Here is an 11,333-nt window from a genome sequence, read left to right on the forward strand (position 1 = left end):
AATTGATTTTCGGATTCTGTCAGAAATGTAAAGGTGAGTTTTATAAGAGAAGTATATGATTAAAATGTAAGGTTTTTGACATATTTAACATTTTCTAGAGATATAGAACCATTTTTTAAATTACAATAAAAGCTACATAAATTGGAATTTACCCGGTATAGCCTAATATGTAGTTAAATTAACTATTGTACTTTAAATCAAATTAAAACTTGATCCAAAAAGTTATACAGGGTGAGACAAAATTTATCTTGAAGATTGGTAACCTTTAAAAGCACGTTACTCTATTATTTTAAATGGAACACCCAGTATATTATTCCGATATTCAATCGAGAATTCATATCTCTTCAAAATACTATTAAAGTTGCTTACCACTCAAACAAAGATTTTTCTAGATATTTTCATTTACATGATTTGATCTGAGTAGATCTTTATTGTTTGATAAAATCTATTTGGCTGTGATATGTCTGACATTACTTCAACATAGCTGTCTAATTAGTCCAACATTAACAATTAGTTATCATTTTATGTCAGTTAAAACAAAAAAAATTCTGAGAAATTTGCCGAAAATACAAACTTATCCTGCATCAGAGAGAATTGATATAATTCAATTAGTTTAATAGAATACTTAAATGCTTGAATACGAAACACGATCAACTATAGTTGACAACATTGTAGCTGCTTTTCGAGGTAGAACTCCACATATGCCTTTTGAAATGAAAAGATCCTTTTGAAAAAACAATCATTTTATGCAGATAACAGGAAAGGAAGCATTTTGAGCATTTGATTTCATCTAGCTAATTTTTGTCATAATATAATTATAGGTTTATATCTAGTTTTAATTCTGTAATAATTAAAATATGTTTTAAATGTGTATCTTTTTATTACCGTTAAGTATTTTACACTACAATTTTTAATTTTTGTTAAATTAACAAAAGGTATATCACACAGCCAATCTACTGACGCAAAATCATAACAATTAAAATATCTAGGAAAATCTTTGTCTAAAACCCCTTTAGACAACCTTAATAATATTTTGAAGATATATAATTCATCATTGAACACCGGAAAAATATACTGGGCGTTCCAATTATAATAAAGGAATAACTGGCTTTTAAAAGTGACTAACGTTCCATATTAATTTTGTCTCACCCTGTACGACTTTTCGGGTAAAATTTCAATTTGGTTTGACATACAATGGTTACTGTAATTGAATATCAGGCTATACAAGGTTATCGACATTTAAAATTTACTTACTCTCTAAGCTTACTCTTCATTTTCACAAAATGTGAAATATGTCAAAATCCGTAGATTTTAGGTATATGCTTCTTGAATAAAACTCACCTTTATTTTTTTTCTAGATTCTGAAAATCAATTAATATATAGTGTGTTCCATATTAGAAAAAACAAAACTTTGATGTGTAATATTTTTGGGGGACACCCTGTATAATTCTATATATTTGTCTATAAAATGCTTTCAGTTAACCTACATATGCTGTCAAAATTTCATTTCGATATAGACTGCAGGGGCCTGAAAGTGAAATAGAAAAAGCGGTTCCACCGTTTCCACGGAAATTTCAAATAAAATAGTTCCAGCCTCGGGCGCTAGGTGGTAGTGCAATTAATTTTTAGGTTAAGAAGTTGCTACTAGTTATTGCCAGATGGCGTTCAATCAGATTTTTTTTGTAGTTTCCATAGTTTTCAACGGCCATTGTCATACCATTGTCAAATTCTCAAAAAATATTGTCGTTGTCATAGCGCCAATCATAATATTATCAAAAATGATTATCAAAACGTTTTTCAAACTATAATTTGTTATATATGTGTTTTTATTAGACGTACGTATTTATATTTACTCCATTTACAAAACTTTGGGCGTATTACGTTGGTCTTGTTTTATTGGAATAAACGATGTTTAAATATTTGACTTATAAATAAAAACTTTAAATAATAAATAATATTTACACATGTTTGGCTTTAATTTGATTTAATAATTGTATAAATTATACTGTTAAATCTTATTTTTTACACATCACAACGATACTCGTTATTAGTATTGTTGAATTCGTGTAAAAAATAAGATTTAATAATCAAATTTAATTATTTTAGAGTAAAATTCAATAAATCCTCTCATTTAAAAAGCCCGCGCTTCGATCCATTTAAAACAAGCCCTACTCAATAGATGGCGCCACTTCTGTAGGACCATTTTTCAGTATGGCAGAGTCCATTCTTTTTCTAGCTAGGTATATTCTTTGATATAGACTACCGTTCTCCTGGGAGCTTCCGTGGATTATGAGAGGCGCCACCCTGTATTTTATAGATCGCTACTTAAATAGAAACGGCAGAGAGTCCACGTGGACTTGACGAGTAAGTAAGTATCAATGAAAGTCAATTTTCTGACGTAGTAAAATGTCAATAAAACCCCTAGACCTAGAATAAAATTTGTGTAAGTTCTATGAAGAAGTTAAATAAACCCAAATTTTTATTTCGGTTTATACACTGTGTATACTGGATAATGGAATTGGCATCTGGATTAAAGATGTATACTATAGCAAAAAGCATAAATATACGTTTACAATAGAATTCCAAATAAAAACCATTTAGGACTTCGCTATTATTTAGTAAATTTTATTAAGTAATTTGAAAATATGCAAATATCCCAGTCTTTAGGTCTCTACAGACTAGTGATGGGCATTCTGGTGTAATTGGAATGATTATTTCCCTCATCGTGAAATGGACCAATCAGCTAATCTAATTTTTCGAATAAATTTTGTTTAGATAAGCGATCCCAAGTAAATCCCAAGACCTGTTTAACCGCGATTATTTTTTCGGCTTCATTTTGAGAGATTTTGGCAACAGTTCATTTAAAAACATTGATTTACAACTCATATGTATGACTTAATAACGATTTTAATCGGTGAAAATCCCTTATTCGATAATATTTTCAACAAATAAGTGGAGAAAAATACGTCAGAATTTGATATGTTGCCATGCAAAATGGTACTCGATGCATTGTTGGGATGCGTAACCAAGGTAGCAGAAGCACAAACATTACTTACGAGACGTTATTTTGAAACGTCTTTAAATTTTATAAATTTAGAATTTGTTGTTTGTAAAAAAATGTCGTCCGAAAATGTTAAATTTTATAGTTAATAAAATTCTTATAGTTATTTGCTTCATCCTGTCATTTGCTTCATTCTAAAGCTTGATTTTCATGCATCCGTTGTCCGACGATACGATGATACGATATTAATTTTATTGGTTGAATTTAAAGACTTCGGTTGATTAGAAACGGTTAACCAATCGAAGTCTTTAAATTCAACCAATAAAATTAATATCGTATGATCGTATCGTCGGACAACGGATGCATGAAAATCAAGCTTAAGTCGTTCAGGAAATAATCTAGCAGTATATCACTCAACCTATAAATTTACTTGATTAAACTACCCAAATAATTTTTTGCATGATTTTGCTTTTTAGAAAATACTTTCATGCACAATAATTTTAGAATAAAAACCCTCGAGATTAAACATATTAGAACATTGTTCTAATATGTTTAATCACGTTTAACAACTAAATTCTCACTCTAGGCATACCAGGACCACCCAATTCAACACCAAGACTAAATTTTGTTTTGTAACAAATTGCTCGCTATTTTTTGGCAAATGATGAAGCTCTGCAAACCTTAATCAAGCCTTAATCAAAGAACATGTGTTTGGAATTTTAGGTGTAGCTTAACACGACAGGTTCGGGCTAAAGGATGATTCACAGTACACCGGACCGTGCCTGAGCCGGGCACGTTCCGTGAAGTAGACACCGAGCCACGTCCGATCCTTCTGTATATGCAACACCGAGTTGATAATGGGGTTCGTATTAGTTCCGAGTATATTAGAAAACACAGCCCCATAGACACACGAAGATTTAATACGAACAATGCCAAAGTTCTCGCAATTGGAATTGGTATCAATTGCAGTTGATGAATAAAGAACAACACCTGCAGGTGAAATACCTGCCCAAAGGAAAAGATGAAGGACCTATCTTCTTCATTACATCCTTTCATTGTCCAGTTTTACGCCTGTTGTCAAATACTGCTGTAAGATTCACTAATACTACAGACATGATAAAAAGTGTACTTTGTTTATATCATGACTGCAGATTGCAGTCGGGGCACCAGGAAAAGTACATTCATGCTTTCCGCAACGTGGCGGGAACGGAGCGGATCCGAGAAAAAAATGTACGCCGATATTTTTGGGACGGGGCACGGACGAGTTCTGGCGAAGCTCGGATCGTGCTCGGCCTGGCATGAACGTATATGTGTAAAGAACACTTGACAATGTTTGGCCGTGTCTTCACCGACGCACGGCTCGGACCCGTTACGGTGTAGCGTGAAGCATCCTTAAGCCTTCGGCTGATTTCGGAAATATAAAATGTATTTCCTTCGGCCACACACCCGCTTTACCCGACCCCTGAGAGCAGGGGCGGCTTGTCCTTTGAGGCAGATGAGGCAGTGCCTCACCAATGCATTTGAAAAATTACACTTATTAATCGATACATCTTTAATCACAATTTTATATATTTTTTCCTGTTTGCATCAATAATAATTGTATTTTTTAACCGTCATTCTACAATAAATTACGTCGATGGTATTCCTTTAAACGCGCTTCCAGTTCCATATGCGACAAACTCGACGATGTATATCCATCTCATTTGTTCGTTAAGAAGTATATGTGCAGAGGTTTGCCTCTCGCCTTTCCTTGTCTAGCGTATTGTGGTATATCGCACTGACGGAGCGACAGCGTTCACTGGAATCTTAACTCTATAGATTGAAAAGAAAAAGCATAGGCAAAACCTTTAGTTGAAGAGAGATAAAATGTATGGAGTAGTAGCGCGTAAAAAGACCGTTTTGAGGTGAGCCTCAAATGTAAATTTGAACTTTAAAAGCAGTTCGTTAAAAATATGTATCACTTCCCGATCAGTTACCGATCAGCCCGAGAGATTTTAGGCGACTGGCTGAAAATGCAGAATTGCATTATTTGGGAATTTGGCTTAGTTCTGTGGCTTAGTTTGAATCAGAGCTTGAATTAATTCTGCCGGTTATTACACTGTTTTGTCTCTAATTGATTAATATCTACGTTTTTTAATGTGAATTGCATGTTTAATTACTCTTTTTACTGATTATTGTACTGTGTATTATTAAGTAAATACCTAAAAAGTGGGCAGTGACTTATTGTTGATTAATATGATAATTTAGAGGGACCATGCATCATCACTTCCCCAGGTAAAGTTTTTCGAATCATTTCTAGATAAATTGTGTATAGTCAAAAAGTAAAACGACCTGTTACAGATTTCGTTTTGTTTTATTTTTATAGGATGGGTAGAAAAACAAAATTTTACCATACAGAGTAAAATATAAGAGAAAATATCCTGAGGTAGCTTTGATAAAAATTTACTGTTGCAATAGCCCTATGTAATAGATACCGTATGATCGAGAAAAAACGGCGTCAGCGTTGGCTATGAAATGAAGATCGCTGTCATTTTATATGTAAATTTATATGGGAAATGTCATCGATCGTCATTTCCCAGCCAACTGGACGCCGTTTTTTTTCGATCATACGGTATAATACTGCGAATTATATTACATAAGGTTATTTCGTCAACTGCTAAAAATTTAGAAATATTATTTTAAATACAAAAATGTGCGTTTTTTAAGTCTGTAGGTATCTAAAATACTAAAAGTAATATACAGTGTGTATTGCATTTAAAAAAACTGAGATATAGCATTATAATATTGCGATGTTGGCCGCGCCATAAAAAAAATCCCTGTGAATGTGAATTTTTCTCGGATTTCTTCTTTTATTCTACATACCTCGCTATATTATACGTACTTAAGCAATAATATATTAATAAGTTAAATTCACTCCAGGTTTTTACCACTTTTTAAAAGATGAAACTTTTCAAATATGAATTATCATGGAAATCCCGCATATACATAATAGTGCTTCAAATAAATCAATACTGTGATGTATGCTGAATTTTATGTTGAACCCAATTCTGTACAGAAAAATGGTAATGCGATTGCAATGTTAAAGAAACTATTTTTTTAGGATATGTACTTTTTTTATATAGAACTTCCTCGTACTAATGGCCACCCTATATCATCATCATCATCATCATTAGCCGTTTGTCGTCCAACTTTGGACATAGGCCTCTCCCAATTCTCGCCACCGATCTCTGTTCTGTGCTGTGCGTGTCCAATGTAGTCCTGCCACTCTTTTGAAATCATCGTACCATCTCATTTGAGGGCGTCCTCTCATTCGCTGTCCTAAGTATGGCCTCCATCGCTGAATTACCGTGTTCCATCTATTGTCGGATTGTCTAACTGTATGTCCTGCAAAGCTCCATTTCAATCGTGCCGCCCTGGCTGTCACATCCTCCACTTTAGTCCGCATTCTTATCCAGCTATTTCTTTTTTTATCCTTAAGTTTAACTCCTAACATAATTCTTTCCATGGCTCTTTGGGTCCTCGACAGTTTTTCTATATTTGCCTTTGTAAATGTCCATGTTTGGCAGCCGTATGTAAGGATTGGCAATATGCATTGGTTGAAAATTCTGCTTCTCAAATATTGGGGAAATTTCTGATTTTTGAGTATCCACGATAATTTTCCGAATCCAGCCCATGCCAACTTGCTCCGCCTAGTAATTTCGGCCGTTTGGTTTTCTTTTCCTAACTTGATCACCTGTCCCAGGTATATGTATTCTTTAACTGTTTCCAGGGGGGATCCGTTGATCGTCACGTTGTTTTGATTTTCGGTATTTGTCATCATTTTTGTTTTTTGTATATTTATCTTTAGGCCAACATTTTCCGATGCGGTTGTCAGCTGGTTTACCATTGCCTGAATTCCCTCAAAAGTGTCAGTAATTAGGACGACGTCATCGGCAAATCTCAAGTGATTTAGTTTTTTGCCGTTTACATTAATGCCATATTCCGACCAGTCCAGTTTTTTAAAAACATCTTCCATTGCCAAGGTAAACAATTTTGGAGATATCACGTCTCCCTGACGTACTCCTCTCTTAACTTGGATGGGTCTAGTAGTATCTCCTATTTGTATTGTCATTGTTGCGTTCTTGTATATATTATGGATTAAGGTTCTATATCTTGAATCAATTCGGCAGTTGTTCATTGCTTGTTCTACAGCCCATAATTCGACACTGTCAAAGGCCTTTTCATAGTCCACGAAAGCAAAATACATGGGAAGATGATACTCGTTTGCCTTCTCAACCAATACTTTCATAGTCAGCAGGTGGTCTGACGTACTGTATCCTTTACGGAAACCTGCCTGTTCCACCGGCTGGTAGTTGTCGAATTTTGATGTTAGTCTGTTGTTAATGACTTTCATGAAAAGCTTATATACTTGAGAAAGCAAGGATATTGGCCTGTAGTTTTTTATATCACCTCTATCACCTTTTTTGAATAAGAGTACTGTCAGGCTGTTATTCCAATCTCTTGGTATTTGTCCGAGATGTAGACATTCGTTAAATAGCTTTTTTAATATCGGTATCACTATGTCTTTTCCTTCCTTTAGCATTTCTGCTAATACTTCATCTTGGCCTGGTGCTTTATTATTCTTCAGGTTTCTTATGGCTTGTTCAATTTCGAATTCATCTATATCCGGCAGTTCCTCGGATCCAACATTTTCTATTTTCAGTTTTAGTTTTTCTCTTGTAGGGGTGTCTGCATCTTTCTTAGACCTATATAGGTCAGTGTAGAAGTCTTCTACTATTGAGGTGATCTTTTTTTTGTCTCTCTCTTCTTTTCCATTTGGGTATTTTAGAGATATCATTCTTTGGGTTCCAAGTGTTGGTTGTAAGCTTTTTAGACCCCTGTTGCTCACACACTATATACATACTAATAAAAATTCTCTTCTAATATGCCTCACCATCTTCCAGTGCTACGAGCCGCCCCTGCCTGAGAGCGACCCGAAAGTACAGCGTAATAGACTAGAGGTTTTCGAAAGTTTAACCCAAAATATGAGAATACCAATTGTACAGGGTATTCTATCGACAAAAACGATTATAAATCTCCACAACACTGCCATAAAATCTATTATATTGAGGGCTGAACGGGATGAACTAGTTCCCCGAACACAATAGACCGAAAATTTTTAGTTTTATTGGGCTTGGCGGTACCCGCGGCTCAAAAAGATCAAGCCCTACAAATTATGACTAAATGAGGGACTTTATATTTTTATGACGTTTGATTTTACGACGCTACCGATTGGGGTAGGCATTGTGACATAGAAAATGTCACCATTTACGCCAGCCAACGAAAATGTGGTTCTTCCTAATGTTGGATGGCTTGTTTGGTACCTATTTAGCTCGAAAAATATTTCTTAAAGTAGAGGAAATACATACGGGGCTTTTATTTTTTTAATGAAATAAGATTTTTTGATTTGCAGCTTCAGACTGAACGACACGTTTTTGTTTTTGTAGACAACTTTACATACAGTACGTCTGTCCGTTCTGTAGCTACGGGGTATCCGTGAGAGGGGAAACGATACTCTCTCCATGTTTTTCGTAAAAAATTAGACGACGCGTCCCATCAATAAAAATTCGACAAATTTGCAAATAGCCAATAAAATGAATGGGGGGAGCGATATGCGGTGACGTACTCGTCAAGTCGACGTATAAAATATATTGTTGTTTATTTAAATGTTTTTTGTACGCATTCCTTTCATAGACACAGGTCCAGCAGACGTACTGTACATGTTATATTTTTCATTTATCTATTAATATCTTTGAAATTATTGAAATATATTTACTCATATCTTAGGATTACATAAAGTGATCTGAAAAGAAGCCAAAAATACAATATTATACAGAATGTTGATTTGCACTCACCAGTGGCGGACTAAGCCTGTCGGGGGCCCGGGGCGGCGAAGCTAAATGTGGCCCCCGGTCTGTGTAGATAATGAGATACTTCTAATGGCACATTTTGTAAAAATTGAATGACGTATGTATAATGGTTGACAAAATTCAATATCTAGATATGAGATTTTGTGTATATCATTGTTTTACAATGAGATCTATCGATTAAAAATATTTTCAATATGGCGGCACTTTCGGAAGTACCGGAAGTTGACAGCAACTTTCTTTTTTATTACATAGGTACTTAAATTCTCTGTAAAATTTTATGAATTTTGATATTAAACACTCTATACCTAACGTTAACCGTTTTTGAGAAAAAAAATATTTATAATTTTTGGAGAAATAATTTTTGACTGCCTGTCAAAAATATGTATATAGCCTAAACGTCAAATTTGGTGATTGCCACAGCCACTGTACCATAAAGAGAAAAGATGGGGCTATCTATGTCAAAAATTAAATTATCCGAATGTCAATTTTTCAAATGGAAATCCACTTTTTATTTCACTCGTGAAAAGGCTTTCGTTACTTTCGTTTTTAAAATTTGTTAATTTTTGACTATATCTATATGTTCCTGTACCCAACATAAATCGTTTTTAAGTTATTTAAAATTTAGCTTTAAAGCGTATATTTTTCTTGATTTTAACCAGTAGCATATGACAGTATATTATCGATCATTATTTCCAAGCAAACTTTGCGCTGTTTTTTTTTCGATCGTACGGTATATTATTAAAATATCAACTATTAGATATCACTAAAGAATGAAAATACGAGTTATATTTATATAAATACACTTTTTAAACTTTTAAGCAGTAGTTATAATATAGGAAATTCAAATAATTCATTTTCTGACAGATGGAAATAAATTGTCTGACTGTTTGACACTTAATGTCAAAGGAAGCTAAATAAAATAAAGAAAAATATACGTTTTCAAACTGAATCTTAAATAACTTAAAAACGATTTATTTTAGGTATAGGAATATGTCTAGTTAAAACGTAACGAATTGGAAAACCTTTTCACTAGTGAAATAAAAAAGTGGGTTTCCATTTGAAAAAAAGATATTTATGATAATTTTTTAGTCGCTCAATTCCGTGACAGCTATATACCGTCATTATTATATGACATTTGAATAATTTAATTTTTGAAATAGATAGCCACATGTCTTTTCTTTATGTCACAGGGGCTGTGATAATCACTAAATTTGACTTTTAGGCTGTACAACTTTTTTTGACAGATAGTTTTTTTCATCCAAAAATTTTAAATATTTTTTTCTTAAAAATGCTTCCAAGGAAATACCGCGACAAAATACCGCGATTTTGTAAGTCCTCCAAGATCCGAGGGGCCCCTTCGCTGTCTCAGGCCCGTGTCCCCCGTTATACTAAAGATTTCACTGCTCATCATCAGTAATGAAGCTAGAATACAAGTTATGCTGTTATTGGTTGTAATTTAAAATGTTTATTCAGTAAAAATAAATAATGAAACCATTGAAAAATGACTTAAAAGCTAAAATAAATAAATTCAGTCTCAAAATATATAAAAAATAATAATTATTCGATATTTTAAACAAAGAAAATTACGCCTGGATTTAATTTCCTAAATAGAAAATGCCATTGACAATTACTGGGGCCTGATAATTGATAATTAAGTAAATATCTGCTTTGTATGGTTTGCATACTCCACCTACAAACTGCTTTATAACTACTGAACACATATTGGCCTTGTTTGCCAGTTGAATAAAAAATTACTTATTAAGATTCGGAGGCCCCCGAAAAGACGGGGCCCGGGGCGGGCCGCCCCTACCGCCCCCCCTCCCATTAGTCCGCCACTGGCACTCACACTTTTTCAGCCACAATATAGAAGTTAAAATATTTTCCTGAAATACATCCTAGGATCCTAGATACTTCAGGTTTGCACTTAAACAAAATTTCCAAGTTTTATGCTCGATGCACTAATACCGAACCCTCTGTATCTATTTGAAATAAAAAAAAATCATATATGTCCAATATTCTTTGTTACAGTGTACCAATAATTGGATAAAAAACTTTCTAACATTGTTTTTTGTTTATACAACAAGCTTGAAACATATATATTCATTTCCCGTTAGTAAACACATCTAAAATATGCAAAAACAACCCCATTTTTGCAGTATTATGCTCCGTGTTCTTTCGAGAATGTCATAAACAGGATATCATAGAGCCATTTAAAGGACGTTTGTGCGAATTGGAATGTTAATATTTAATGATATGACTCCGAAGGATATAAAAGTTCGCTATATACTGAAAGGGTAGTAGTGAATGTAAAAACAAATACTCTGGTGCCAGGACGGGAATATTTGGTTATAGTCAGATCCATATGTTACAAAAATTAAATCCAGTAACAGAGATAAACCCTTGTAGAACACAAAAGATAACAA

This window comes from Sitophilus oryzae, unplaced genomic scaffold, assembly GCF_002938485.1.
Source record: "Sitophilus oryzae breed Bouriz unplaced genomic scaffold, Soryzae_2.0 scaffold_381_pilon_pilon, whole genome shotgun sequence".
Taxonomy (NCBI): Eukaryota; Metazoa; Arthropoda; class Insecta; order Coleoptera; family Curculionidae; genus Sitophilus; species Sitophilus oryzae.